The sequence below is a fragment of the Globicephala melas genome, chromosome 1, assembly GCF_963455315.2.
Source record: "Globicephala melas chromosome 1, mGloMel1.2, whole genome shotgun sequence".
NCBI classification, from domain to species: Eukaryota; Metazoa; Chordata; class Mammalia; order Artiodactyla; family Delphinidae; genus Globicephala; species Globicephala melas.
Window position 1 is genome coordinate 48,494,381 of NC_083314.1, and position 18,164 is coordinate 48,512,544.

The window sequence follows — 18,164 nt, forward strand, 5'->3', positions numbered from 1 at the left end:
AGGTTAAGTGCTCTGGAAAGAACGAAAGAAAGCAGGAAGGGGGATAGAGACTCCTGGGAAGGGGAAATTCAACCTTAAATAGGGTGGGCATGAAAGGATGCACTGAGTAAAGACCCGAGGAGGGGAAAGGGTGAGCCCACTCTGATCTCTGGGGAAGCACATTCCAGCAGGACAGCACAGTTGCAAGGCTCCGAGGCAGGAACATGCCTGGTGTGTCTACTGCAAGAAGACCGCTGTGGCTGGAGAAGAGTGAGAGGAGAAGAGGAGAGGGGCAGAAGGGGGGAGAGGCAGATGGTACAGGGTCCTGTGGCTTCCCGGCGAGAGCTCTGGCTTTCACTCAGCGAGACAGGAGGAGCCGCTGGAGGGTTCCCTGCAGGAGATACGCGCGTTGATTTACATGTACCAGGGTCACAGGGCCAGACTTTTTTGTCTTGTTTTGGTTTTTTTTTTTGGCTGCGCCACACAGCATGTGGGATCTTGGTTCCCTGACCAGGGATCAAACCCGCGCCCCCTGCCTTGGGAGCCCGGTGTCTTAACCACTGGACTGCCAGGGAAGTCCCAAAAGGCCAGACTGAAGTGGGGCAGTGATGCACTCAGGGAGACACTGCAGTAACTCAGGCAAGAGATGTGGTGGCTTGGGCCAGGGTGCAGTGCTGCAGGTCAGACTGGTGGTCAGGGTCTGGACAAATAGGGACTGTAGAGCTGACGGGAGTTAGCGATGAATTAAATGTGCCGTACGAGAAAAAAACCAGAAGAATGGTTCTGAGGTTTGGTAGTTACAGTATCTAAAAAATCAATGATGTAACAGCTGTGAATAATGGTGTACAGGTGAATAATACACGCAGTGCAAACAAATCGAGACCAGCTGGGAGAGAGCAGATGACAGAGAGCAGTACAGACATTTTCAGAGGAGCCCTGGGTTGGAAAAGGGAGCATTCCAGCACTCAGCCCAGCGTCCAGCACATAGTAGGCCCCCATAAATGTCCTGAATGTGAAGGAGTACAGTTACACGAATAAAAACCAAGCTTTACAAGCAATATCATCTTGAGGGAAAATATAATTTTTATAGAAGAGGAGCAGACGAAAGGAAAAGGAACCAAACCAGAACGGACTCGGATTGAAGAGCTTTGTCCACACCTGAAACCGTATCTGTCCTAAACCAACTCATTGGCTGGTGGTGGGAACTCCTATCTGCCTTCCCTCTAGTAAAGAAGTCCCGGCCATAATCGACAAACTGGCCCTAGAGCATGTTATTATCCTGCTAATGTCCTAGGAGAAGTAATAATATTACATTTGGGCTAAATTCCAAAAAAAATAGCTCTGAGAGAAAACCCCGAAGTTCTCAGGGCCTTAATAGGGCCACTGCTGGGCCCTATTACATACACATTGAGTTGTAGTTCCTCGCACCTCAGTCCTTAATCCTCTTTTCTTTTTTTTTTTTTACATCTTTATTGGAGTATAATTGCTTTACAATGGTGTGTTAGTTTCTGCTTTATAACAAAGTGAATCAGTTATACATATACATATGTTCCCATATCTCGTCCCTCTTGCGTCTCCCTCCCTCCCACCCTCCCTATCCCACCCCTCCAGGTGGTCACAAAGCACCGAGCTGATCTCCCTGTGCTATGCGGCTGCTTCCCACTAGCTATCTACCTTACGTTTGGTAGTGTATATATGTCCATGCCTCTCTCTCGCTTTGTCACAGCTCTTTTCTATCTATACCTTCTCCCTGTGCGGCATCAGCCCATCAAGCCCGTAACTCTAAAACCTTTCATAAGTTGATGCTTCTCAAATGTGTTATCTCCTGCTCTGCCCTCTCCCCTGAGCTCCAGGCTTATATATCTAACTGCTCACTCATCGTGACACCACTAACTTGGATACCTAAGATGTGTCAAATAGGCATCTCCAATTTAACATACCCCCAACTGAACTCTTGACCCTGGTCAATCAACCTGCCCCTTCTCTAAGCTTCCCTGTCTCGGGAAATGGTACCACTGTTAGTATACTACTGTAGCTGAGGAGCCATCATTGGTCCCCACCTTTCTCTCTCACCCTACATTCAATCCATCGGCAAGTCCTACCGACTCTACCTTCAAAATACAGCCCAATCTGACCACCGTTCATCGCTGCCAGCGTGACCATCCCAGGCTTCACCACCATCGCCTTCTATTACCTCCACCCTTGCCCACCATGGCCAGTTCTCCACACAGCAGCCAGAGTGATCTTTCAACATATACCAAGTCACACCACCCATCTGCTCAAAACACTTCAAAGACTTCCCATCGAACGTGAAATACAACCCAACGAGGCCCAATGGGATCTGGCCCCGACTGGCTTTCTGATCCCTCTTCCCTCCATGCCCTTCTGAAGTGCTCCTGCCTTCCTGTTGTTCCTTGAACCCACCAAACAATCACTGTGCCAAGCAAGCCACTGTGAGGTTTCTCTGCGAAGCCTTTCTTGACCACCTCAGACAGAATACGGCTATCGTCTGGTTGTTCTCACAGCACTCAGTCCACAAGGGTGGAAGGGATAACACTTTATCATGGCATCCGCTGAACACAAGTCTGTCTTCTCTCCTCAAAAGGAGCCACAAAGTACCTTCTACCATCCCGGCAATGAGGAGGCTGTCTAAAGTTTGTTGTGTACATTGAGTTGAACTGAATGGCCCAATCATCCACCACCTCCTCTGCCGATCTGTTCTAACTGATGGCAGCAGGGAGCCGTGGAAAGAGCCTGGGCTTTTCTAGTGACACAACACTAGGTTCCAATCCAGGCTTTCTACCTTAATAACTGAACAACCCTGGGCAGGTCACTTAACCTCTCTGTGCCTCAGTTGCCTCATCTGTAAAACAAGGAATGATCAGATTCAACTTCAAGGTTACTGTAAGAACTAGAAGCCACGCAGGTAAAGGACCCGGCACAGTGCCTGGCACACAGTAGGTATATGATAAATGGTAGCTAGTATTATTATCCACATATATCTTGTCTTTCATCTCTCTTTACGGCATTACTGAATGTCCAGAGATTCCAACATAGCATGTTTCGTCCTTCGAGAGGAGAAGTAACACAATGAGAAAGACATCAAGACATACGGATGGGAGAAGAGGCTTCACTCCAGGTGGTGTAAGGGGAGGTGGCAGACTGAGGCCACGGGAAACAAGATGACTGACAACAGCAAGATAACCCCCTTTTCCTCTCCAGCCAACCTCTGCCCACTTCTGAACTGTCCATGACCGCAAAAGCCACAGAGGACCCAAGTCCCCACTGAGGTCTCAGTGCCTGAGCGCCGGGGTGGGTCTCATAAAAAGAGATTGGTTGCCACAGCAGAAAAGGATATGCAAGCTCTTCCAAATTAGAACAGGAATTTAATTAAACCAGGAGAGAAATGAGAGATAGGGAGATGATTAAGGCCCCAGGATATTTCCTTCCTTAGAGGCGAGGGGAAGAGGCAGGGACGAGCTAGAATTCACCCCCACTCACAGTCTGCCCCTTTCCTCCCCGCCCCCCAGTCATCTCCCTCTATACCCCCTACTTCTGACTCCTGGGCAATCTTCTTCCTCCGTTTTGGAACCCCTGGGCCCCTACCCCAAAACCAGCTCGGCACAAAACTCTCCCTCAAGACATATGTGCTGCTGACTCATTCTCCCAGCTTGTAACAAAGCTTAAAACTTTTAATTCCCCAGTTTTTAGTATCTTTTCTCACTCTTTCTACTTCATCTTGCTTCACGTTATGAATTATGTACAGTACTTCTGGTACTCAAGAAAGACCCTTTATCAAATCTGTGCAAAAGAGAATTCATGAGTGATTTTGATCGACGAACAGTCTCTTGAAATGACAAAGAGTTCCCCGGGCCTGCAGGGAGCTGGAGCTTGATAGGCACACAGACAGGCACGTGGTGGTAGGGAGGGACACTGTGCTGTGGACATGAGACCTCATTTGGATTCGGTGGCTATAATATGTTCTAAGGACATTCTCCCTTGCGTGTCTCCCCTCTGTGAGCTGCTTAAGACCAGAGCACGTAGGGAAGAGATGTGATCATGTCAGGTGAGCACAGAGGTGGGCAGCTGCCTTACCAGGTAGGGTAGCTCACTGCAGACTTCATGCAGTCTGCAGGGCATGCCTTCGTTTTTTTTATCCATAAACTGTAACTCAAGATAATGTCCACAGGAGGCTGCTTCCCAAATGCCTGAAACAGAGAAAGCGCTTCAAGGTCCTCCAGCAAAGGGGCTCCCGGCGGACAAGCCACAGCACACGCGTGCCTTATCCATCTGAAGGGAGGGGAAAAGCCACCTCTTGTTCCTCTTGGCCCCTTTCTCTGAATCTCCTCTGCCCAAGCTCCCATCTTTCTCCCTCCTCACCGCCCACTTCCCCACTTGCTGAAGACACCCGAGATCTGGCTAAATAACCCACTTTGCAGTTTATTTAGCTCTAAATGGAAGTCGTAAGACAAATGCAATAAATAACTTGGGTACAAAAGGGAGGCACGCGTCCTCCCTCTCACTGTTACACACGTGCACACAGACTAAACAGGGGCGGGTACTCTCCACGGTAACCTTTCCCAGGCTCTGTGGGCCGACGGTCACAGCTGCTTCTAGTAGTGCAGGATGACAGGCAAGGTCCGTGTTCCCGGGTAGACTGGGGTCCTGGAGGGTAGACCAAGACTGCTGGCCCAACGAGGCCACAGAGTCTGTAATTCCCAGGACTGGAACCCCGCTGCCCACTCTTTGGGGAGCATGACCTTGGTGACCTAGCTATTAGCCATGGGTGCCTCTGCTCTTCCCAAGCCATTCAGGTGGCGCGCTCCCTGAGGGGCTGTGTCATGCCACTCCAACGCCACCTGCTAAGGAAGAGGAACCTGTCACAGAGAGAGAGGAGAGTGGGAGACCTGGGGAAGGGAAGGAAGACCGAGAGAGAGAGAGAGAAAGAGAGAGAGAGAGCCCTGATTGGAAACCCTGGGAGAAAGGGAGGCTGTGACAGAGATGCACCAGCCTGGCGAACTACCCCAGCCCCACCTGGGTTTGGGAGACACGTTGCCAAGAGCTCGAATGTGATCACGACTGGCGGTGAGGGAGGCGTGATCACCTGGGTGTGCGCGTGCCTGCTGCCCTTTCGATCCTGCCTTTCCTTCCAAATCAGGAAGGGCGGCCTCTCTGATTCAATGGCACAGCTGTACCTAGCAGCACCCCCGAAGGCAGGTGGAGGCACACCTCGGTCATTCAGATCAAGGTGGGGTCCCTTGGAAAAGCACTCACGTTCCCACACTCCCTTTCTTTTCTGCTTCATCTAGGAATCTGCTCCTTTTATACAAAAGACTCCGGGAGTGGTGGCTCTGTTTTACATCATCAAGGAAACAGTTGGAAAAGGTCACGGTACCGTGTTTTGTGCACAAAGGAAAGAGAAAGATCCTAACGATATTCTAAATATATATATTCTGCCTTATTTCCTAGGGAGCCCACTGATCATATCTGCCAAAACACATTTAAAGATGATACGTGAAAGATCGATTATTGTGAAGCTCAAAAACAGAAATCCTCTAAACATCACTGTTCATAACCTTAAACTATTTTAACAATCCCTTAAATTTATAAAGCATATCTTGGTGCACAAAGCCCTTTCATGCATACATTCTGATTTAATTCTTACAACCATAATATGAACTAAGTGTTCCAATTTAACGGAAGAGGAAGATGAGTCTCACTGAGGTCATGTGACTTGCCTAAGATCATGGTATGGGGGAGGGGGAGTAGACAGAAAATAAAACCTGAACTTGAACCCAGATCTTCTGAGTACAACCCAATGTTGAATACTACCTATTCCTTATGGTATTCGCTGTGCCAGCCTAACTGGTTTTCTAAAATATTCGTTCTTTGGTGACAAGTCACATAAGCAACTACTAATTCCTGTTAAAATTAATGTAAAAAGCTCACTGTCACCACAATGGGGAAAAACAAACAAACAAAAAACTCACATGCCAAGCTGCTAATAGCAATATTGTGCATTCACAAGTAAATTATTTACATCAATGTAATTACATTAATAGATTAATCTATCATATAGATAAAATCTATATAACCATAGTTTTTTTTTTCAACTTTCACAGATCAGAGAATTTTCACAAAACAAATACAAAAGACTATGGGCTTGCCATGCAGTTGTTAACTTTTTCTTCTGCCAAGAAAAGATATTAACTTTGAAAATTCAACTTCAAGTTGAACAAATTTAGCTTCCCAAAAAACTGTATTGCTATTATTTTCTCATTATGCCAGACTGCTAAAAACTTCATCAAGGGCTCAGTCCCGGCCCATTCAGGAACACCGCTGGAGATAAATGTCAGGTCTGCCCTAACACGAAGTGTAGAAAGTCCTGAAGCGTGTTAGAATTTGAGAGCAGCTGTAACATCAGCATTTCGCCAGTTATCCAGAGGTAATTCAAGTTAGCAAGAACTGGCATGAATACGTAAAATGTGTTCAGAAGCCATTTTAGCATCAACTACAGGTATGTTTTTCAACGTGCACATAATATAAATAACACTACGCTTCAAAGCAAAGGCACAGGCCATGAGAGCTCTCAATACATAGAGCAAATGGAAGCTAAGGAAAAGGAAACATGATGGGAGAATTTGCCTTACATGCCCCCAGCAGCAATCAGATACTCTATTTGAATAAGCAAAACAAAAAACAACAAAAAAAGCTCACTTAGCAAAATCGAGTTTATAAGTACACAGCTCTTATAAGCAAAAAGGAGGGAGACGCAAGAGGGAGGAGATATGGGGATATGTGTATATGTATAGCTGATTCACTTTGTTATACAGCAGAAACTAACACACCATTGTAAAGCAACTATACTCCAATAAAGATGTTGAAAAATAAAAAAAAAGCACTCATAAAGCAAAGAATGAGGGTCTTTTTCAAAGCACTTTCATATGTTTTAGCTCATGTAATTACTACAAGACTCTTGAGGTTAGGAACAGCTGGTGGTATTACCCGCGTATTACTAATGAGAAGACTAACGCATGTTCATTTATTCATCTGACACTTACAACGATCACAGGGCTCATGGCAGAAGGGGGTCCGGTGGCTGTCCCCCATCCTCAGTGTAAGTATCAAATCCCAAGCTGATGCTCACAAAGGTAAAAAATGGAACTTGTAGGGCTTCCCTGGTGGCGCAGTGGTTGAGAGTCCACCTGCCGATGCAGGGGACACGGGTTCGTGCCCCGGTCCGGGAAGATCCCACATGTCGCGGAGCGGCTGGGCCCATGAGCCATGGCCGCTGAGCCTGCGCGTCTGGAGCCTGTGCTCCGCAACGGGAGAGGCCACAACAGTGAGAGGCCCGCGTACCGCAAAAAAAAAATGGAACTTGTAAAAGGTGGATTCAGCTGCAGAAAGTGATCACAGAAACAGAGTGTGTGTGTGTGTGTGTGTGTGTGTGTGTGTGTGTGTGTGTGTGTGTGTGTGTGTGTGTGTGTGTGTGTGTGTGTGTGTGTGTGTGTGTGGTGTCACGTTTCATCACAGAAAACAGGGCATACTTTCTCTTCGTTCTGTTCCCAAACCCTAACCATGTCTCAGATTACCATCTCTTAGGTCTGGGTCTCTTTAAGAGCATTTCAGAGCCAGGTTCCAAGCCAGGAAGGCCAACTGTGTCACAGAAATTAACTACTAATTACACACAAACCCTGTGTAAACACTCCAATAAATTACAGTCCCCCTACTTTTCACTAGTTGGGTTTTTGTGTGTGTGCCTCTACCTGTCACAGGAGAAGGGAGCATGGCGCTGAGCTGGAGCACAGCAGGGAAAGCAGACGGCAGCAACAGTGGGGACAGCCCACTGTCCAGCATTAGCGGTGTCCTTCCCGACAGCAGCTCCTTCATCTGAACCTAGACCCTATGCTGCATATGCTGACGGCCGGGCGGCCTGGAAGCCAGGGCACCCTGGGTGGGTTCACAGAGCCTCTCTGTGAAATTAGCCTATTGATGGATATTTACTGAATACATAATCATGTCTGGGGAACTGTGGTTGATGCCAGAAGACAGAATGGTGTTTTGAAAGGGTAAAGGGACAGAGGCACCTAAAAGACAACTCCTGATAGGGGAATCTGGGAGAAACATCAGATGAATGCTACTGACGTTTAGGTCTGGGGGAGAGGGCTTAGAGGAAAGATCTCTTTTCCTCTGAGTTTTCAGGGGTAGTCAGAGAAGGCTCTGTGGAGGAGGTGGCCAATGTTTTGGAGGAAAAACTAATTCAAAAAACATGAATGTAAGATTGGCAACGATGCATATGAAAGGTACTAAGTGGCTAGGCTGAGAGATAGGAAAGGACCAGTCGGAGAGGAGAAGATCTGGACAGCAAGTGGGCAGTGGAAGAAGAGGTTCTGCTTGTCTCCCCTATATGAGTGGTTTTCACAAAATGTTCTAAATAATTAGTTAACACCATTAGTGCTTCCTATGTGCTAGGCACATGTCAAGGGCTTTATCCAAGATATCTCATTTATTTCTTACTACAACTCTGTGAGGGGGGTACCGAAATTATCCTCACATTACAGATAAGGATAATAAGGCATAGAGGTTAAGTTGTCCAGGTCCCACAGGTAGTAAGGGTGGGACCAGGATTCCTAACCACTGTTATACCACGTCTAGTAAGAAATCATTGTTTCAAACAAGATCATCAGAACATCAATGCAGAAAACGTACAGAGAGGAACACCTTTGGCATAAATGTATTTTTGCTATTTAATATATATATATATGCATTTATCATACAAAACATGTATGTAATGTAGACTCAATCACTCAAAACATAAGGTGGTTTTGGGGAAGATGAGCACTAAAGCCGGGGGTAGGAGGCCTGCTGCAGTCTTGAATCAGCTTTGACATCCAGTTTATTTCTGTATTTTGTTTTAGTTTCATAGTACTGAGAAAATCCTCAATCATGCAGAAAAGTAATAGTGTGCTAACTTATATCACTGTCTGTGAGCAAACAAGCTCAGGTCTGAATTTTTTAAAAAGACTAACACAGAACTACCAGCCTTCTATTAGCACATTTACACAAAGTTCAAACGAACACAGAGATGGCAAAGGGAGCTTTACTCCAAGGTCTGCACAAATAAGCCAGGGCAATCATGAACAGTCTCCAAGTATGAAGATTTGGTCTCGAACACACTGATTACGTGTGTCTTTTTAAATTAGTTTTTTTTCATCATTTTCTACTTCCTCGATTCTAAGATACACCTTTCTTTGCAGACAAAGGTTTTAGGACTAAGAATATACGAATATGTAACATACAGAATGTAGTAGGGGTTCCCTCCTGAAATGCCATTATTAACTTTTTTTTTTTTTTTAGCGGTACACGGGCCTCTCACTGCTGTGGCCTCTCCCGTTGCGGAGCACAGGCTCTGGACGCGCAGGCTCAGCGGCCATGGCTCACGGGCACAGCCGTTCCGTGGCATGTGGGATCTTCCCAGACTGGGGCACGAACCCGTGTCCCCTGCATCAGCAGGCGGACTCTCAACCACTGCGCCACCAGGGAAGCCCAAATTTTGATTAAAGTAGGACCTCGTAGAAATCCATGTGGTGGGGGAGACGGGCTTTCTGAAGGCTTTCTCTTTAGTATGCTCCCATTTCACCCTCCCCCAGCCCAGTCATTACAACCACACGGAACTGTCACACTTCACTGTGGCCTGAGAATCACAAGAGAGCTTGTTAAAAATACAGATTCCTTCTTCCTAGTTCTGTAGCTGCCAGTTCATTAGACCCAGGAAGAGCCCAGGAATCTGAAATTACATTAATTGCCCCCAGGCAATTCTAAGAAGGCCCACACTCTGAGGGGCACTGAAAGAAAGTCCTCAATAAATATTTTTCTAGTGAATGATAAATTGAGGGAAAAATGAACAGAGACCTTTTGGCTGCCTAGTGCCAGAGGCTGGCACTGCGCCAACCAGTCTGGCTGGGATTCCGTAAGGATTTGGCCTCCAGGGTGAGCCAGTTGAAAGTACCTGAAACAGCCACTGAGTCACCAACACACCACCCCCAGTTAATTTCTGCCCCTTCGTCCTAAGGCCTGGGGTTGCCTCAGAACAGAGAGATCATAGCCTAAGGCTGCATGACACACCAGGCACCTGAGGCCTCTGGCCAGGGATCAGAAATTAAATTGTGTATTAGAGTGGGCTAAAAGAAAGGCAAAGAGCCCTGAGCCAGGTTAATGGTTCTGCACAGGTGAAAGATCTGGAGACTGGCTTGGTGAGTGCGTGGTGTGAAATTCAGGCACCTGATCAGGAGGCAAACTTCGCATATTTGGAATCAACCCTAAACACGCTGACATCTCTGGTTTGACAAGTTATTAGGAAATCAAAATGGATATGAAAGAGTAGGAATAATTTCAGGGTAGAAGCAGCTATGGATGGGAAGGAGAAAGAAAGCAAACCACAGTTTTTTTTTTATCCCACGGAGGGAACCAGGGACTGGAAACTGTGGACCCCAGGCTCTAGCCCAGCGGGCAGGGAGCAAGGAGAAAGGCATTGCAGGGTTTAGAGGGAGGACGAGTGATTCACATGGAGAACAGGCTGCCAAAGGCAGCAGCAGAAGCTACGAACATAAATGTTTTTTTTTTTCCACCTGAAAAGCCGATATCTTTATTTTTTTTTAACATCTTTATTGCAGTATAATTGCTTTACAATGGGGTGTTAGTTTCTGCTGTATAACAAAGTGAATCAGCTATGCATATACATGTTCCCATATCTCCTCCCTCTTGCGTCTCCCTCCCACCCTCCCTATCCCACCCCTCTAGGTGGTCACAAAGCACCCAGCTGATCTCCCTGTGCTATGCAGCTGCTTCCCATTAGCTATCTATTTTACATTTGGTAGTGTATATAAGTCCATGCCACTCTCTCACTTCGTCCCAGCTTACCCTTCCCCCTCCCTGTGTCCTCAAGTCCATTCTCTACATCTGCGTCTTTATTCCTGTCCTGCCCCCAGGTTCTTCAGAACCTTTTTTTTTTTTTTTTAGATTCCATATATATGTGTTAGCATACGGTATTTGTTTTTCTCTTTCTGACTTACTTCACTCTGTATGACAGATTCTAGGTCCATCCACCTCAATGTGTTTTTAAAAAGAGACACTCTGGGGCTTCCCTGGTGGCGCAGTGGTTGAGAGTCCGCCTGCCGATGCAGGGGACGCGGGTTCATGCCCCGGTCAGGGAAGATCCCACATACCGCGGAGCGGCTGGGCCCGTGAGCCATGGCCGCTGAGCCTGCGCGTCCAGAGCCTGTGCTCCACAATGGGAGAGGCCACAGCAGTGAGAGGCCCGCGTACCGCAAAAAAAAAAAAGACACTCTGAGGAGGAAAACAGGATTACAGAGTACAATGCTAGTGAGGAAGGTAGGCGGGCCTGGTAGGTTTCAGTCCCCCCCAGTTTCCCCAGTCAATGCTCTGAACTGGGCTGACGCAGGGCGAGGTGCCCAGGAGTGAAGTCTGGGAGGGCCCAGGAGGTGTGCCACACCTTCTGTCACAGCTTACTCTGCTCACGGGGACACACACCCCTCACTCACTCACTCTCCCTCTACTGGGGGCAGTTCAAGTGCCCAATTAGAAATCAGAACAGCTAGTTTTAAAGCTCACTGCCTACGTCTTCAGAGCAATGAGACAGGTTTCTCAAACTCACTCCATAGACTGAATTTGTCCAGGAGATTCCAGAGTAACATTTGAAAAAAGGCCTATAATCCGTTTACTCCCTTTTCACAGTCTCCCCCCGCCTCCCCACCTCTTTCTTCCCTACCCAGCTCAAATTCCACCTCTCCTGATTCTCATTTTATTGGTGAAAGCCAACTCTCCACCTACTTCCTTGCCTGAACCTCAGGGGCCAAATGTGACTACAGGAAAACACAACACAGTCACTGGTCTCACTTTCACCCCAGCACCATTAACCCCAAGCGGGTCCTCCATGCTGCCCGGCGATCAGATCCCCACTGCACTTAGTCCCTCGCTCCAACTTCCAGCATTTCCCTCCTCCCACCTTCGGCTCATGACCTGACTTTCTATTTCATCGAGACAATAGAAGCAATAGGGGAATTTCTACACGCTTCCGTCACCACGTCTACCCCCCATCCGAGCCTCTGCAGCCTCCCTCCTAGGACCATGGATGAACCATGAAGCTGGGCTCCAAGCCTCGCCCTCCAACCTGTGCTCTGATGGGCTAGGAGCCCACCCCCTCTTTCCTGCTTTAGAAGGGCGCTCCACCAGCTGTCCTCTCTCTCCAGCAGCAATGATTTTTACCTTGAATGACTCATTCTCACCAAAAAGCAAGTGGTATTTCTTCTACCTGCCCCACTCTCTCTGCTTCTCTTTCAACAAAACTCAACACGACGGTCTGTATGGCTGTCTCCAAACCTCTCTTAAACCTTCTCCAATCAGGTTTTCGCCCCTCCCACTTTCCCCTCCTGGCCTCTGATGATTAATTCTTAGCCCTTATCTGCCTTGACCCATCTCTAGGCAGCATTTGATTCAGCTGATCACTGCTACTTCTTCCTGAAGCACTCTCTTCCCTTGGCCTATAGGACACCCTGCCCCCCTACGGCTCCTTCTCAGTCTTCTTGCTAACTCCTTAACTCACCCACATCTTAACACTGGAACTTAGTGCTGGAACCTCTTCTCTATAGTTAGATATTTCCTTCCTTGATGGTTTCTCCAGTCTTTGCACTTTAAATACCATTCTATACACAGAAAACTCCTGAATTTATTATCTCCAGCCTAGGCTCCTACCCTGAATCCATTTACCCAACTCTCTCCTTACACCATATTAATAAGCATCGCAAATTTTTCATTCATGTCCAAACTCAATTCTTTATCTTCCTCCCCATCTACTTCACCTCTCAGCCTTCACGGGAAAGGGGCAGACTAACTTCCGGTATCCACTTATTAATCCCTTTGTGTATGAGACAAGTCACAGGTGAACAGACACTGGTATCAACTGGTATCAGATTCCAGGTGTCATCTGTATTACAGGGACCCAGACAACTGCAAGGACACGGGAACAGGCTCGCACAGACAGGGATGTGGGGGAAAAAACAGCCTATCCCAGAGCATGAGTGATCGGTTACAGGAGTCTACAAATTGTACCAACTAGACACCTTATCCTAGGTCAGCTGGTACACCTTACCACTCTGACACCGTAAGATGATGGTAGGTTCCTGGCCCCTATCTGTCAAATGAGCTCTGAGTATGTTCTGTTCCCAGAGCATGTGGAGGAGGTGGTGATGAAAACTAAAGCAGAGATGAGCAAACAACATTCCCTAGTCGCATGGAACTCAGCACCGAACACGTTCTCTGCAGATACTATAAAATCAGAGAAACTTCAGGAAGCTGGAGACGGCAGTTTTCCACCAACCCTCGGATGTGGCATTATTCTTTCAACAAACAACAATTATATGTTGTATACATACAATTATTTTTTCAGCAACGAGGCAAAAAGTGCGTTCTCTGTTAACCATTTAGCATATATTAACTATGTGTAGCTGGGAGAAGGCAACTTAAGGAGCGTCACGGGCTCTGTCACAGACCAAAGGACTTCCGAGAGTGAGGAAGACTCTCAGAAAGCATCAGACCACAGGTTGCCTCTTCTTTCCAAAAGCCAGGAAACAGTATAAAAATCTTCCCCACAGCAGCACAGAGCACCGAGGCAGTCATAACAGATACAGCTGGCGCACCTGTGAAGCCGAAGAACGCACACCTCCAAAAGTGTCCGCATCTGCATGAGTTATCAACACCAGGTGAGAAGAGAAACAGCTTGATGAGAAATACAGATGAAAGGTAGAAATACCGATCAAAACGACTGGACTTGAAGAGCACAGATTGGAGGAACCGCAGACAGCGAATGGGAACCCCCGCAATCTGTATATTATATTCCTGGTACCACAAACAGCAGAGAACATAAAACCAGAATGACGACAGGGAAATCAGACTCAGCCCAGAATCGGGAGAAAGCCAGATCTGAGAGCCACACCTCACCCAGGTGAAGAAGGTTAGAAGTTAATAATGGAGCCACGGTAACATCTGCGGAGTGAACAGCACTGAGGGAGAAGGTGCTGTCCTGGAGAAGCAACACCTATCCAGATTAGAAGAAATGAAAGGAATTAAACTCGTAAGAAGAAGGGAGAGTCTGCAAATGGAGGAGACCTTGGGAGAGACAGTCAAAACAGGAAGAAGCAGCCAGCAGAACCGTAGACTGCTTTGCATCTTTCTACCACAAGAGGGAGGGAAGCCAAGAATACAGTTGGAGTGGGACCAAGCCAAGTTGAAATTTTGGGAGAGACTAAATTGAGCACAGCACGCAGGACTCCAGGTTGCCCTGACAATGGGAACTCTCCCCCACCCTTACAATCATGCATGCTCATGAGAAAAGCTACATGCAAATGAAGTCAACGGTAATCAATGGCAGAGCCACACAAGGTCACAGGAGGCATTTAGGAAGGGTCTGTGCGGCAGAAAAGGGATGCAAACACCAGGGAAGCATTTAACTTACATAGAAAAAGGTTAAACTGAGTCCACATGTTTGAGAGAGCTTCTGCGTACAGTGTAAACCTGAAGGTTCTCCTAATGGTTTGGTTAAACTGGCGCCAATAAATCTTACGTATTTGTTGTAACCACTGAATAGAAGAGGCATTGGACGGGGAAATAGGGACTCCCTTTACTTTGTGGTCTTTGTGAAGAAATACAGTGGCTGGGTGAATTGGGCCTTCCAGGAATAGTGGTAGAAAGGGAGATCAACAGTTATATCTGCGTCTTATTAGCAGTGGTAATAATAAAAGGCACAGTGGGTAATTTTTCTCTATGTAGAAACATACATATATACATACATCTATTTAGAGTACTCAGGTGACTAGTTGTTCATAGTTAATTCAGTGCTGTGTAACCAGTTCCAATATATATGTAAAGTTTTGTCATTAAAAAATCTTAAGTTAAAATTAAGAGAAGAAAAATAAATACTCAGGTATCGTTGACACGGGCTTTCAGAATCTGCACGTTTTCAACCAAGATCCTAGGCATCTCTAATCTCATACTTCCAATGGGCATAAGCGGGAGAGGGGTGGTAGGTGAATTAGTCTGTACTTTTTATTTAAAAAAAATTGTTTTTAATTTATTTATTTTTGGCTGTGCTGGGTCTTCATTGCTGCGTGCAGGCTTGCTCTAGTTGCGGCGAGCGGGGGCTACTCTTCGTTGAGGTGCGCAGGCTTCTCATTGCACTGGCTTCTCTTGTTGTGGAGCATGAGCTCTAGGTGTGCGGGCTTCAGTAGTTGCAGCACACTGGCTCAGTAGTTGTGGCAAACAGGCTCAGTAGTTGTGGCTCACGGGCTCTAGAGTACAGGCTCAGTAGTTGTGGCACACGGGCTTAGTTGCTCTGCAGCATGTGGGATCTTCCTGGACCAGAGCTCAAACCAATGTCCCCTGCATTGGCAGGCGGATTCTTAACCACTGCACCACCAGGGAAGCCCAGTCTGTACTATTTAAATTGTTATTTTCCCCCATCCTGGATCCTCTTTCCTGTCCAAGCTAAATGGTTGAATTTGGGTAAATTAAAAGTGTTTAAAACAAGACAACAGGTTATGCTAAGCCCCATGTCACCAATGCAAAACTTCATTTCAGTGTCAGCCTCTCCCACAAATGGGCTCTTAAACCAGTCAATCAGGAATCACCTGTTCAGCACTAGTGATCAGGTGAGTCATCTGCACCAGCATCTTCCTGATAAAACCCTGCCACGCCCCAAAGGAAAGTGACCTTGCCACAACTAATCCACTTTTTACTAACTTCCTGGTCCAGCGCCCTTCTGCCTACAAAAGCCTTTCGTTTTTTGAACAGCTCCTCAGAGCTCCTTTCCAGCTGCTAGATGGGATGCTGCCCAATTCATGAATGGCTGAATAAAGTCAATAACATCTTTGAAATTCACTCAGTTGAATTTTGGTTTCTTTAACAAAAGCTTGTATGACGTGACTCCACCATATATTGCAAGCCCTACACCCACCAGACTGAGGAGTCCACAGCTCTGAACCTTCCTCCAGTAGCAGAGAACCCTAACTCCAGGATGTGCATCCAGTTCCTGCGAGAGAGCTCTGCCTGGGCCATGCTTTCCACCCCAGTCTCCTGCTCAAAGGAAGCCCAGACTTTGATGGCTCCTTCTCTTCCTAAGGAGCCAGACTTTGTCCTTGTTCCACTGGCCTTTTTCATCCACCTTCTCCTGAATCAAGGGGTCGTTACCCATCTAACTACAACCATCACCTCTGCCTGTGGACTCTTGGCTCCATGCCCTCCCCCTAGATCCAATGCTTTGGAAAGTGATGTCATTTCAAAGTGGGCATGAGTTCATTCTGCCCCATAAGCAGCCACTTTTTGGAAATCAGCCCAACAGCTCATTGAGTTCCCTCAAGTCTGGATCCAGCCACAGGGGTAGCAGGAGGCCTTCAGTAAACTGAAGTTCAATGACTGATGTCATTGTCAGAGGTACTGTGAGTCTGTGGCCCTGGGAGCCCATGCAATCCAAGGTTTCAGAGAATCTGCAGCTTGACCTCTTCTCCCTGCTTCCTCGGTAGAGCACACCTGCGTTCACTGTGTCTGGGTGACCTCCATACCTATGTTGGACAGATAACCTGAGGGAGACTGGAATTTGAAGAGAGCACCAGGAGAGCAGGGATCATGGCACTTTTTTTTCCCCTCTGTTTCCCCAGTGCCTAGCACACTGCTTGACACATCACAGATGCTCACTAATATATGTCGAAAGAATGAATGAACAAAGGAACTAATGTAAGTGATGAGTAATTCCTGTTTATCTCAGTACCTTCTGAGCCTTGGCTCCGGAGGACCAACAGATCTCACCTTTATCTTCAAATGCAACACTTCTCCCTTCAGGCTTTCAATGCATTTATCACATCACTTAGGTGAGTCTACACATATAAGTGAAATACATCCCTCCCAAAGCCCCGCAAATGACACCAGCCGCTGTGGGGACAGTGCTGTCATTTCCAGAGGTGCCTGGTTAATCTGAGTGACACGGCTTCGAGACAACCTTCACATCTCAAATGAGGAGCAACTGGACTCATCAACCTCGCCTCCCTGACCTCCTTCCTGCCACCCCACAACTGGTGAGAATCCCAGAGTGTCCTCAAGGGTTTTCTAGGTCACACATAACCCCCCTGGGCTTTCTGGGCATACGCTGGTCCTTGGGACTTCTTCACTGCCCTGTAGAGCTTTGGCATAACAGCCTGTGGCTGTTTTCTGCAAAGCTCTACCTGCCTGGGAGCTTGGGAATGGGTCCAGGTTAGTGATGGACATTTACTAGGTACCTACTTGTACGGGCTTTATGCAGACCCTGGCTCTTCCTCCATGACAATCTGGTTGAGTCTCTCCTGAGACAGCATTTCCTTTCCTTCCGGTATAGATTATGTCCAGAAGTCCTTCTAAGGGGGGCTTTTTGTAAGCCACCCCATGTTCCACCCATTATTTATACAGACGGAATCAGGTTAGAAGGAAAGGAAAAGGTAGACTGTGGGAGGGCAAGTAAGATGGGTGATTGCTCCAAACGGATCTGCCTTGGGGTGGGCTGGCTGTATGCATAGGAGGGTACGGACCTTTATGAGCACCTATTTACAAAGACAATTTGCCCAAATTGCTTTGCCCCCCCTAGGCCTCCTATGTAGCAAAGCACACACCTCCCCACCCTCTCATTTTAGAACTTAGACTCTGCACCATGCCTTTCATAACTTGTTGAGATCAGACTCTGGGAGGTGGAAGACACTTCAGTGCTCACTCTAACATCCCGCACAGACAGTTAGATAGCCCTGTCTTGTACACCAACTCAGAACTTTCCCAACATGCCCGATCACATGAATCACCAGGGGCACGTGTAAAAAATGTAGCTCAGCTCACCAACTATTCAAAACCACATGAAATCAAAATCTCCAAGGGCCTGTGAATCAGAATTTTCAACAAGCATCCCTAGTGAGTCTTACAATTAAGCGTGTTACTTATGTGCATGTGATGCAATGGTTCTTGAGGGAAGCTACATATTAGAATCAGCTAGGAAGCTTTAAAAAGAAAATCAATGATAGGTCTCTACCCCTAGCTATTCCTACTTAACTCGTCTGGAGTAGAGCCCAGGCGATGTCAATTTTTAAAGCTCCCTCCCA

At 47.1% G+C, this 18,164-nt stretch overlaps 1 protein-coding gene across 1 annotated transcript in view; it reads right to left on the minus strand.

Moving 5' to 3' along the window:
* The window catches only part of CACNA1E (calcium voltage-gated channel subunit alpha1 E), a 363,660-nt gene that overhangs the window by 182,623 nt on the left and 162,873 nt on the right, over positions 1 to 18,164 (minus strand). The gene's annotated exons all lie outside the window — the stretch shown is intronic.